The sequence below is a fragment of the Varroa destructor genome, unplaced genomic scaffold (genome assembly GCF_002443255.2).
Source record: "Varroa destructor unplaced genomic scaffold, Vdes_3.0 BEIS01000003.1, whole genome shotgun sequence".
NCBI lineage: Eukaryota > Metazoa > Arthropoda > Arachnida > Mesostigmata > Varroidae > Varroa > Varroa destructor.
The window spans coordinates 47937615-47950083 of NW_019211456.1; the positions used below are offsets into that span (position 1 = coordinate 47937615).

General features: G+C 38.3%; 2 long non-coding RNA genes across 2 annotated transcripts; one reads left to right on the forward strand and one right to left on the reverse strand.

The window, feature by feature from the left end:
- Positions 1–1973: 1973 nt before the first annotated feature.
- Positions 1974–10212, forward strand: LOC147757064 (uncharacterized). Its single transcript, XR_015324222.1, has 3 exons — positions 1974–2597; positions 2777–2884; positions 9351–10212. It is a non-coding gene; the product is annotated as an uncharacterized LOC147757064 (long non-coding RNA).
- Positions 3167–7915, reverse strand: LOC147757065 (uncharacterized). The gene is made up of 3 exons (XR_015324223.1): positions 7692–7915; positions 6584–6780; positions 3167–6118 (listed from the first exon to the last, which is right to left on the reverse strand). It is a non-coding gene; the product is annotated as an uncharacterized LOC147757065 (long non-coding RNA).
- Positions 10213–12469: the final 2257 nt, after the last annotated feature.

Genomic DNA, 12469 nt, shown 5'->3' on the forward strand with positions numbered 1-12469 from the left:
CATGTTGAAGGTACCACATTAGCGTGCTATGGCACTGCAGCTCTGCAATCTCACAACTTAGCTTTGGAAACTTTTCACAGAGATTCAGCCCCTGAAACAACCGGTGAAGTAGACAATATGCAAACGCCGATACGTATCGGCTCTGAGTCTGTGACCGAAATATGAAGAAATATAAGCGTTTTCGAAAATTAAATTGCAAAGGTTGAAAAAATGTTTCGTGAAAAAGGTAGATAGTACTATTAAAATCGTCAATTCGAAACCGTTGTCGAGATAAATTCAGCACACGCATACGTAACAATTCTTGCTCGTTCACGAGTATTGGATAAGATTAATTGCCGATAACAGTAAATAACTCGTGTAAAATCGTGTATTTTTTGGTATTGAACAGTGCTAATGCGATAATTTATGTTAAATATACTTTCCTTTTATCTCGATCGCAGTACTTTGAAGGGCACTCCGTTCACTAAGCAAAAGGGAATTGGGGTACGATGTGTCAAAATCAGATAAACTGCCAGTTCAGTTTACCTATCTAGCTGTAAACCCAGGGTCGCGCTCTCATTTCATCATGATTTGGTCGCAGAGATTCGGCAAATAGGGCAATAATAAAGAACACAAACGAGTCAAACTTGTGAAGGCCAGGAAGTGTGCAAGTTCTGATCATCTAAATAACTGTTATATTAAGGTTGTACCCTTAGCAATTATCAGAGTACTTTATACGGATACTTACGAATGGCTACGAATTGCGCACATAAATCAAGCTGACCTATCGAGCTTTCAATGTATGGTGGGCAGATTCTTTCCGAATATCCCAGTGACGCAAGGCTCATCCTGTTTTCGTCACCTTTCCTAATGATATAAAAAAAATATGATAAATTGATCAGAAAGAGGCAACTGAAGAACAAAAATGGCAAGAACCCAACATCCTCGAGTGAAAAGAGACCACTAGACGGTACTACGGAAAGAGGGAAAAAATCCTAGCCCAGCAAACTAGAGGTGGTATGCCCTCTAGAAGACAGTAAGCGACTAATCGTTAAGTCAAACTGTATCTGAAGGTTAATTTATATGATCTGTCATTTGCGTAGGTAAAATCATGGTACTTGACGGTATTAAAAGTTGATCGTATGTGTATAGTCAGGACAGTAACGTCCGCAAATTATATCGACAATCTGCTTGAAAAACAGTGACGCGGGTGCTACGTTCGGAAAAGCAGTATTTAAATACTTTAAATATTATCGCAGGCGCGAAATCGCCTCAATCTGTTCTTAGGTAAGAGTGTATAATGCTGGCCGGGTTAACGTACTACAATTAGGCAGTCACCTAACGGATTTAGCTAACGTCGTGTAATGGCCGAGAGTGAAGTCCTCACCGAAACATCCAATGACAAGAACAAAAATACCAGTGAAGTAGTAACCAACTCGATAAGCTTTTTTTCCGTGTACCCTTCCTTTTTCCTTGAAAGCTAATTAGTGACAACAGGTGTGACGCCAATGTGTGGTAATTAAAAAGTCGACTTTTTCGACCCTATATGCGGTTTGTGCGACAGAAGCTCGTCTTTGAATTCAAACACTGTTTGTCTCTAGAGATTACGAAACCTTACTTAAAACTTAAGAGGTTCTCTAGAACAGCAGACAAGTTTCAATTTACAGAAGGAGAGCTGTCATCGCTCTTTTTAATCATCTCCACAGACACGGTTATTAATGACTGTTGTGGAAATATCCAATTGTGCGATGTATTTGAATATTAATTTCCTACTCGCACATCAAAATAGCAGTGAGTACGCTGCTCGACACGTAAATTTCCAAAGTGTTAATGTTTGGAGTTCTATTAGTAATACCACTCGTAGATTCATGCAAATCTATGAGCAATAATTGTTTCCAGTTGTTTCGATATTTATATACGCCTGCGTGAGTCATTTATATATGTAGCTGGTCATATTGACTACTACAGCCATATAAACCGTCAACTGGAGAGCCGCTGGACACTGATAATACGGACGATGATGGTCCGTTAGGTGCAGACGCTTCACGCAAGTGTTACTGTGTGCATACATAGGAGATATGTTTACTTCGAGTGCATCCTTCTGATAGGATGCTCGGTGAAGTCCTTCCGGGAAAGTTAGGGGAAACAGCACGCATCATAACCTCCGAAATCCTTAAAGTAGGTCAAGATGTGAGTAGGTGCAGCTACTACGACTGGATGGGTTGACGAAGGATGGAAGGAGCAAAGATAGGACTCAGCTACCTAAAAGGAAAGGACACATATCAAGAATAGATCAAAAGAGATAAAGCAGTGGCCTACCGAAACAGAAAACTCAACATCTAAAAAAGCTTAAATTGTCATTTTTGATACGCTCCTCTCTTGTCTACGCCGAATTTGGAGAGGGGAATATAAAGAGAACACGACGGCCCCGATTGCCCACATCATAATACACAGTTTACCTTAGCCCCTGGTCGCCTGCCTTAGTTTGCCTGATACTCGCACGCCTCGCCCCAGTGACGCCAGGCGGCTTTCAGCGCCATCGAGATTATGAGGCAGCGAGGTTAACGATACAAACAACAGCAGTGGCGGCGACACCGACTGGTCTTGCTAAAAAAAAGGTGAGCCCTGAAGAGATATGAGAGGTTCTTTCTCTTTGGCTATGTTTTATCTTTTTGTGTGGTTATTTTTTGAGGTCAGATGCTTCGCGAGTTGCGGTTTTGTAGGATGTGAGATTTCGGGAAAGGGTGAACCGCTTGCTGCGGCCTTGTTCTGATTTGCTATACGCCTTTCTGATCAGGCCAGATAGATTACGAGCAGATGTAAACGTGGAGAGTAAGAGAAACTGGCTTCAGGAACGGTAGACCGATTCGGAGAAAATCGCTTTAGTTGAAGATCCAGCGAAGCAGTAAGTACTTACATGAACGACCTGCGTGCTAGAGTGTACGCTCAATTTACTTTATAAACTTGCTACCTGCGTCCTTTCAAGTCGTTAAAGATCATAACCAAAAATCATGTCAGAAGCTGTAGTGCACCACATTGGTCGCAACGGTGTCAGTTTTGACGTCGAATAATCAGTTGTTGTTACCATGAGCCACTTTATCAGGATAAACTAACAAAAACATATTCGAATCCGACTACTCAAGATGAAAATTTCAGACACGATGAAAGACCCCAGTCATTTCATGTGCTTTAAATAGTGTTTCTTTATTTAACCACACTTATCATGGAGTATACGAAGTGTACAAGGCTTCAATCAGGTATTTTTAATTTTTTCTAGTCAATTTTTTTCAGGTAAAACTTTTAGATTTACGTGCTTTTATGTTAACGTTGTATCCAATGTTCTGGAACGATATACATATATATATATAAAACCAAATGTTATTGTTTATGACTCTCCGGCGAACAAAACTGTGGTTAACGGAATTAGGGGACGCGAGCATTGGAGTTAACCTCATAGCTTCGATCCCTGCAACCCTTCTTAGTTATTACTATATTAGCAATTTCTCTAATATTTACTACACTTATATTACTATGGCCACTGAAAATGGTTGTGTAATAATACATTGAGTGGTATAGGCAACGAAAAACCTAAACCTTTTCACTCATCATTTCTCCTGCTTCAAAATGAAACCTTATTGATGACGGTACAGGGAAGCAGTTCTCATATCGATCGGAGTAAAAATATGTAGACACTGTGGAATAGATAGGGACAAGGTGTTACAGCGCTTTTCGGTTTTCGTCTAAGTCGCAACGGTTAGGTTTCCTGGGTTAATTTTTCTTCATTATCCTCAAAACTAATTCCTAGTGGTAGGACATTAATGCGAACAATGTGTGTGCTCGACCATCCACCTTATCTATCTAGCGACCTATGGCAGTCCAACCATTATAATCACTCATTCGAATATGAATGGCATGCCAGGTCTGGGCTTTTTATCACAGGTGCAACAATATGAGAGTCCATTGGAAACATAGACTGCCTTTGTGCAGCAAAAAGATACGGAAAATAAAGCGATTATGTCCCGTGCCATGGCATCATATTGACTTCACTCAAGATCTTACATTCATTACAATAAACGCTAGTGCAAGAAAGAATTCATCATATGAACAGTAAAAAAATGTATAATGCGCGAGTCTGCGGTTCAAATTGGTCACTTGTTAAACTACAGACGACAACTTCTATAAGTGAATTCATAAGGATTTTATGTAGCTAAAATCGAACACCCGCATCACCTCCGCTGTGCGTCTTTATGCACATCTATGGCACTACATGTTACACGTATATGATGCTCAGTCCTACTTGCGAGGCTCAAACTTACCGCTTAAGCTTACTGCTACTAATACACATAGTTTCAGTTCATAAGACAAACAGCTGGATTACTTGTCACATGAATGACAAGTTCAAGTTTCGGCTTGGATACGCCCTGAGAGAACCCATTCTGTTAGGGGGCTGCATCGGCTTCTGTCGTAGACAGCCCTTTTGGTATACAGCACGACTAATTTTTTCATCATGTCTGCCAAGTTATTTTAAGGTCAAAGAATTTTCCGATAGGATTTAGCCACCCCAGATGTTAGGTTATGCCTATTACTATTTACGTGAGGATTTTTAAATGACACATAGTTCTAATATGTGCTTCTGGTGCTTCCATGACTGGTTTCTTCAGCCTTAATATGAAAAACATATCGACTGCCGACAGATTTCTTCAATAAATCCCCTTTAAGCTCAAGAATGTTCAAGACGGTACCCAAGACAAAATTCTATATCGAGCTCTTTATTTTGTGGAATATAAAGGGTATCGCCCATTATAAAAATAAGAAAACGTTAGTTTTTCAAAGTTATAGAATAAGGACCGAGTCATTTGTGCGACTATTTTGAGCAAAAAAAACAATCAGTAGACCGTAGATAATAGACTGTATGTAAAAATGAAAAATGTTTCGCTAATTATTCGCTCATTCCTGTTTGGGTTTAACTCGTTTACCTAAAACTTAATCAGAAGTTTCAAATATCCCGCTAAATTAGCGGCCTGTCTTATCTCCTATTTATCAAACAACATGTTGCGCTCAACGGTTCCTTTTGAGTCGTTCATCATTCAGTGTTCGTCTGCGTCCACTTCCTTCCCCGTCAATTATAGCTCCTCGTCCTTTCATATACATAAATTCGCGTTGTCGCAGTGCAGTGCAAAACCATTAATTTATTCGAAATCGTTGGTAAATATGTAAGCAAACATTCATAGCAAGGTAACTCTAATTTTAGCTTAAAGCAACAGTAGTTTGCCTGTCATGAATCAGTCAATTTTGTGAAATGGGCGAAAACTGGTGACACGAGCGCGATTTATTCAAACATCACCCGTCGAAAAAATCCTAGTGTCAATTAATTACGTCCAGCAAAGTTATGGAAGCATATAAAATAAAAGCCTTGACTGTGTATACCATTGCGAGTATTAGGGCAAGTCTAGATGCGTGCAGACAACGTTCTGCCTTGCGGCTGACGTACCTTTAAGCACTCTTTAAAAAATCAATTTTTGCGCTAAATTATTATGAAATTACCTACAGTGACAAAAACATATTTGAGTCACATGTCACAACAAGAAACGGTAAACACTTATAACGAAAAATGAAATAACGAGCAGACTTCAAGTAAGGGTACCATTGAACGTCTTATAACGAAGTCAATCACGTGTATTATGAGGTCTAACACGCAGGTAAGTAAAAGCACACTATCTTGTGTAATAATGTATTAAAAAAAAATATCATAATTAAGCGGTATCCCGACCACCAGGTAGCAAGATGCGCAAACACTACTCATAGTTTGTGTAAGAGCGTTTCCATGTTGACATGTGGAATCAAATTATGTCACCTTATCCAAAAAAATACTTATAATAGCATGTGTTGCGATCGGCTAAATTTAACAGGCTGCAAAAAACCATCTGTAAGGATTGAATCTGTCCAGGTAATCCGGTATCTTCGAAAATATTTTATCTTAAAGTAGAGGCGGAGGCATCATCTTTCCAGGAGTGAGAGGAGTGGAACTAATTTATTATAGTTCCAATACAGTCTAATAGAGTTCATCCCATTCCATCCAAGCCATCTTCTGCAGCGGCTCATAATTTAAAATGAACGGCCTAGGGTCGCTTGCTAACTTCTGCGAGAAACGCAAAACGAAGATATAGATTTTTAGACGAAAAGTAGAGTTGACACATTCGAAACAATGATAGATGATATATTAGTCTCTTTGCAGGTCATAGTGCGGATAAAATCTTATATCCTTGTTCAAGTTATTAGTACATTTAAGAAGCAAGTAAGCATACGGCTAGAGCTTACCGCAAAACAAGGTTAGGACAATTTTTTTTACATATATATATATATATATATATATATATAAATATATTTTAACTCTTGTGATAGCTTCGATAATCTGAAAGTGTACTTCAGATAGTACGTAACATACATATTTTAAAGTCATGCATGTATTGAAATACTAAAGTCCGCACCAAAACATAATGCGATCGTAAGCACTATAACGGCCAGATCCGCCAAAAAAAGAGCTTAGGTGCACTAATGGCAATTCTATTACAACTAAAACAAATTAATCTTACTTATTACTTACTTTTTACATGAACTTCAAACTAAAATAGTCTTAGCTCCTTCAGCAGAAAACGTTTCGTATTACAAACGATAGTAAATTTAGGACTGCAGCAAAACATTTCACACGTTTTAATATGGGGCTCCTCGTTGAGCTGACAAATCATACGTGACAAAATGGCGAGGTTTGTCAGCTGGTCCCCCTGGTACCAGAAGTAAGGGCTGGAAATAGAGTTCAATAGTTGTTACCACAATTACCACAAACGTCACTTAATTCATCACAAGAGCCGTCTGGTATGTTCAGGCGTACTCGATAGGGCTATAGTACCTATACTTTTTGCTCAATTTTTACGCAGTATTTGGTGTAGATCATATGAAATGATTATTTCGGCATCTTCTGGACATGCTAGTTCTCATTCTGGTGATCACTCATTATTGCGCGACAAATTGATTTGGTGGACCGTCGTCTATTCAGTCGGGTAATCTACGATCTACATGCTGATATCCGTTACAATGTCCCGTGCTATCCTAGAAAAAGTACATCTGTTCAATTTCAAGTTAGTTATTGTTTTTTTTCTTTAATTCTGTATAAGTCAAGCACTAACAGTAGGATCTATGATAATTACACATTCACACAAGGGAATGCTTCTTTTTACTCAAGGCGATACTTAGCGTCTACTGGTGCAAAACATGGTTCATATAAGATCCAAACTAGTTATCAAGCTCTCAATATTAACTATTTACATACAAATTCGTCCACATAACGTTGATACTTTACAATATATATAAAAAGAAAACTAAATTTACAATTGAACAATATTTCAATCGAACAGGTAGCCGTTCCCTTAAGAATAGTTATCCCTCATCATCATTATTAATTTAAGTTCAAGTTTATTAATTCAATTAATAAAAAACAATATTCGTATGAAATACGGACGTAATTTTTAGAGCTATAGACGCTATGAGGCTTCACCTCTCTCAAAAAAAAAAATCGATTAAATGTCTCATTAGTCCCTAATATACACCATATATAACTAAAATCATTGCACGAATCAAACACTGTCAATTTTAGCAATCAAATGTTCCTTCATATCGGCTTTTTGAACTGTTTTCTATGAAGCCTACACACGTACCATTTACTTTTCAACAAACAGGAGTCGTTCCTATATTGCCTGTTAGCAAGAAGAAAAGCATATAGACATCATGAATGAGGAGGACAGTGTCCCAATCGAATCGGTCCTTCCACGCTCGGATTTTCCGCGCATATTCCCTTGAGTCATGGGCTCTTTTTTCACAGACAGTTTTGCACCGCCACAGAGCAGAAGAAAACGAAGTAGAAGGTATTCAGGACCTTTTTTCTGAAGTGAAGCGAAAATAAATGTGAACGATTTTATTTTACCTGTCTATACGTGAGCTTAGTGTATATCTCATAAAGCGCTTATATAAATCTGAATTTTTACAAAATAATAACTTATTTAGTTTGTATTGTTTCTTGCTCGAAAACATCTAGTGGAACATGTAAGTGATCGATAAAACATTTTAATTGATATCGCGACACCGTCATCGTGAAGTTGTTGGCCGTGAAGCTCAACCCGGTTGGTTCTAGGCTCGCCATGTACTTACTTTTGTGCTTCGGTGCACAATTTAATGAAAATATTAAACGAAAATTGGAACTCTGTTTTAGAAATTAACCAAAGCAACTTCGTCAATTCGAAGCCATCTAAAGCTACTATGCCGTACAGTTAGATAAAAGTGAACCCTCTACAAATTTGCTCATTGCGGCTATATATTACCCTACCTAAACCCAAGTGGTTTGTGCTAGAGAAACCTTCGTTGCTTTTATAGAAGGTATACATAGAAACGGTGAAAATCATGATGGAAGACCTACTCAGTGTTCATAATGGCGCCTAAACATTTAATTTAAAGAAAGACAGAGCGGTAGTCCTGTTTCGAGAGCTAGAAAAAGTTATCAACAGACGATTATCGTGCTAATGTTGCGGGACCAATTCTCGCGGGATGTTGATGTAAAATATTCCACGGATAGACTCAGCGTTCCGCTGGCAGGCTTTGCTCGTAGTCAATATAAACGCAAAGTAAATGAGGGAAACCCGGTGCGGTGACATAGCATAAGTGCGGGTGACAAAGCTTAAGGTTGAAAAGAGTTTTCAGTAAGGTACTGAAAGATTGCCACTTCTTTGCAAAAATTAAATATATATAGTTTAGTCGGTACTTTTCAACGTCATTTGCCAAACTGTTGTTACTCAAGTTGTGTATTCGAGTACAGGTAAATTAATTATATCCATATCTCAACAACAATCCATACCTGCGTACAATAGACGGTACAAAAAGCTCAGTAGCGAATTCGTTTTCAGTAATCGTTAGTTCAAAGAGATTCAGAGAGGGTGTGAGTAATTCGTGTAATAATGTGAGTAAAATTATCGTTCTTATCTGAAACGTTACTTCTTTTGATGTCTATTTTTTGAGGAGAACAACTAGTCGAAGCTTTCATGAGTACCGATATCTGCGCTTGATTTATGTGAGCAACCATCATTTGTCAAGCCAGTAGAGCAGTCAATCATATAAGGCATACTTTTGTGAACGGTATCAGGTCGTCTTGACCCAGTAAAACAGACTTAACAAATTCGCTGCTTCATACGATATTTTGTCATTAAAAATCCGGTTATTTCAAAGTGTTCTACTGACTCGGGCCAATATGATTAAATTAAACAATTGGAGCTGATACCTAGAATTAGCATCGGACTGCCAAATCATAGCTAACTGAAACTTTCCAGGATAATGCTTTCGACTGTTGGACATGCTCTGGACACGGAAGATGCTAGAACTAGCTATTCGGTGCGTTCAACTATGGAACTCAATAAGATCAGATGTTGTCTTCTTCACGATCGCGGTAGGAAAAGCTCTGTCAAGATAAAGACAATCGTCAGAAGTCCAACGCAAACGTGCAGTAAGCGTTCCTGCTTGTCAGTCCTGATTCAACCGCATTTTGAAGCGGACATTTTAAGGTATACAAATTACGTAACCCCACACGGCTACACGACGACGCAAAATATGGTGCAGTCGGCGCGAGAGCTCTCTGCCCAGCTAGAAGTAACCCAGCCGACTGTTCTCAATCGTTTGCTCGCAGTAGAAAAGATTCAACAAGATGAAAAGTAAGCCATGAACTCACGGAAGGTGACATCGTTAACTGTCTGACAATATGTCTTTCGTTGCGATGAAAAACAAAGTAATTTCTACAAGATCGTTTCTGGGATTTAGTTGGATCTTTTATGATACCCTGAAACCCGGAGCATATAAACTGAAATGGCGGAAAAACAACAGAATCTTTTTTGTAACTTAATAGAATCGAGCTTTCACCCATGTAAGCTCAATAAAAGCGATCGATATTTAACCGGTAGCAGGCTCTTTCAATCACCTCCCGTTTTTGTCAGTACTACTTGTATATATAAAAGGAGCGTGGCTTGCTTTGTGTTCTAGCTAGCATTATCATGGCTCTTCCCCTAGTCTCTTATTTTATCATGAGTTATGTTGGCTCTCAGTTCATCCTTGTAGAGACTGGAGAATCGTTGCTATCCAAAAATAATAGCACAAACTGCGAAATAAACAGTCTAAAGATTATACAATCAATTTACTAAAGTTTATATTTTTTGCCTAACTAGATTGTTATGTAACGATAGGCTGTGTAACGATTGTTTAGGAATTTTATATTTCGGACTTGTGTTGTAGTAAATCGTGACACGTATACCGCTTTTAGCCATTGAATGCTGGCTTATATGAGCTAGAAAGCATCATATTGACGTGAGCTTATTCCAAAATCTGCATTTATTATAGCCGTCTGCTGAATTCTGAAAGATAGAATTCGTACGATTATTGGGGCTCTATGAGGGTAGTTGAACGCAGTCAAATGCTCAACACTGAACCTCCTCTAACTAACAGAATCTACGCTCTTACTACCACCATCGATCTCCACCTAAAATGATGGCAACCGGAGAGGCTAAAAATCTCTTGATTTCTCTGAATGTTGTCTAAAACTATTATCTCAACGTGACGTTCGAACTAACTTGTCTTGAGCCGTCGACTGTGGGCCACTCGTCGCCGATCGGACCACTTACCTCGATGGCATATGGGACTCAATAGCGATAGTACCGCAATGCTGCTTGTCTTCAATCAACTGCAGCCGGTTTGTCGATGTTTTACGTTCACTTCTTTATTTTTTGGTAAGGTGAATGAACATCAGCTACGTTTCAACTGGCTATAAGGCAAGAAGATGAACGTAGCAGAAATGATCACAGACAAACGTATTCCCACATAAACACGCCGTTTCTAAGCCGCTAAGTATAATGTATATTTGTTATCAATATTAAAGATAACTAGGTACTGTATTTTACGCTCAACGTGCGAAAAACGGAATATTCATTATTAGTATTTACTCATATATATATATATATATATACATATATACCTTAAGTATGTAGTAGTGAGTGGTAGAGTATGAGAGGACATATATGTACATGTCTTCGTAACTCGGTGACACGTATCTAATCTATAACAGGGCAATGTAGTTACGTACGTTTTTAAGTACCACATATTTGCTCTGTCGATCACAAAATTGACACTTATCAAATCTTCCTTCTCATTGAATTTCCATTATTTATTATATTATTATAATCTATTTATTTATAATCTATCTAGCTATTATTATAATCTAAACAAAAAAAGAAGCATATTAGTGTCGTAAGATTTATGAAAGTGTCACACAAGCTAATTATATTGTTTAGCATTAGTTTAAGCTTTAAGCGAACACGTAACTTCAGTTTACTAGTTTTTTTTTACTCACTTATCGATTTTCTTCGAATTCAAACACGACGTGCACCATCAGTTCTAAATTGGCCTAAAAGCTATTTTCTATAGCCAATGATAATTTGTTATCATCATATTGTCACGTTTCATCGTGAATATCAAAACACCGCTCGCTTGTTAAAGAAGCTGTTTTTTTACTGGTTTTTAAAACATTCAAGACGCAACTTAAAATTACTTACTTAAGCTTCCGATAAGCCTATTTATACCGGCGTATAGATCGTTTCCACTATGACGTTTTGGAGGGGACCGATCATTTTAATAATTATAATTTTAATAAATAATAAGTGTCCAATTAGCAGGCTAAATGTGGTAAATATGTCAGCCTCGCCTTTGGGTATCTAGGGTTACAATCTCATTGGGTGTCATCAGTGTGCTTGGAAGCAAGGATATCGCTTAGTGATAGAAAGTTTTTAAATTACTGTTCTCATTAGGTTAGTATCTCGAAGATGACAACGCTGGTAGGCTTCATCAAAGACTGGCGAAGATATTGGAAAATCCTTTAACAGAATAGCCGTTTGTTACTGATATGACATAGCGAAAGTAGGAGCGTCTCAATGTCTCTAACGGAAGAACGAGTTGCTGTCTTCTAGGAGGCTTACAAGCAAAGCGAAGCGTAGAAAAACAATACGTCATTAAATTACGTGTTGTGTAACGCCAGACCAGCCTCCATGTTTCTGACTTTACGTCCAGTATTGCCATTAGATGTTCCATCAGACGGCTGACGAAAGGAATATGGCCATGTCCGGTTCGCACCTACACCACAACGTATTCCTAAGATTAGCAAAAAGCAAACACGTTTCCTATTAAGCTATCATGGGGACACGCAAGGCAAGCTTTGCATGGGGCTTTGATGCTCCAGAGTTTCGTTATTCATTGTTTTCCTCTTTGAACAAGAAAAAAAAGAGAAGCCTGCAGCTTACCTATCTACAGGACACTGCAGAATCGGTTCTCCCATTGGTGTTTGCAGATTACATTTTACTGGAATCATTCTTCGCTCTTCGAACTCTTCAAACAATCTTCAACCAGGATTGCA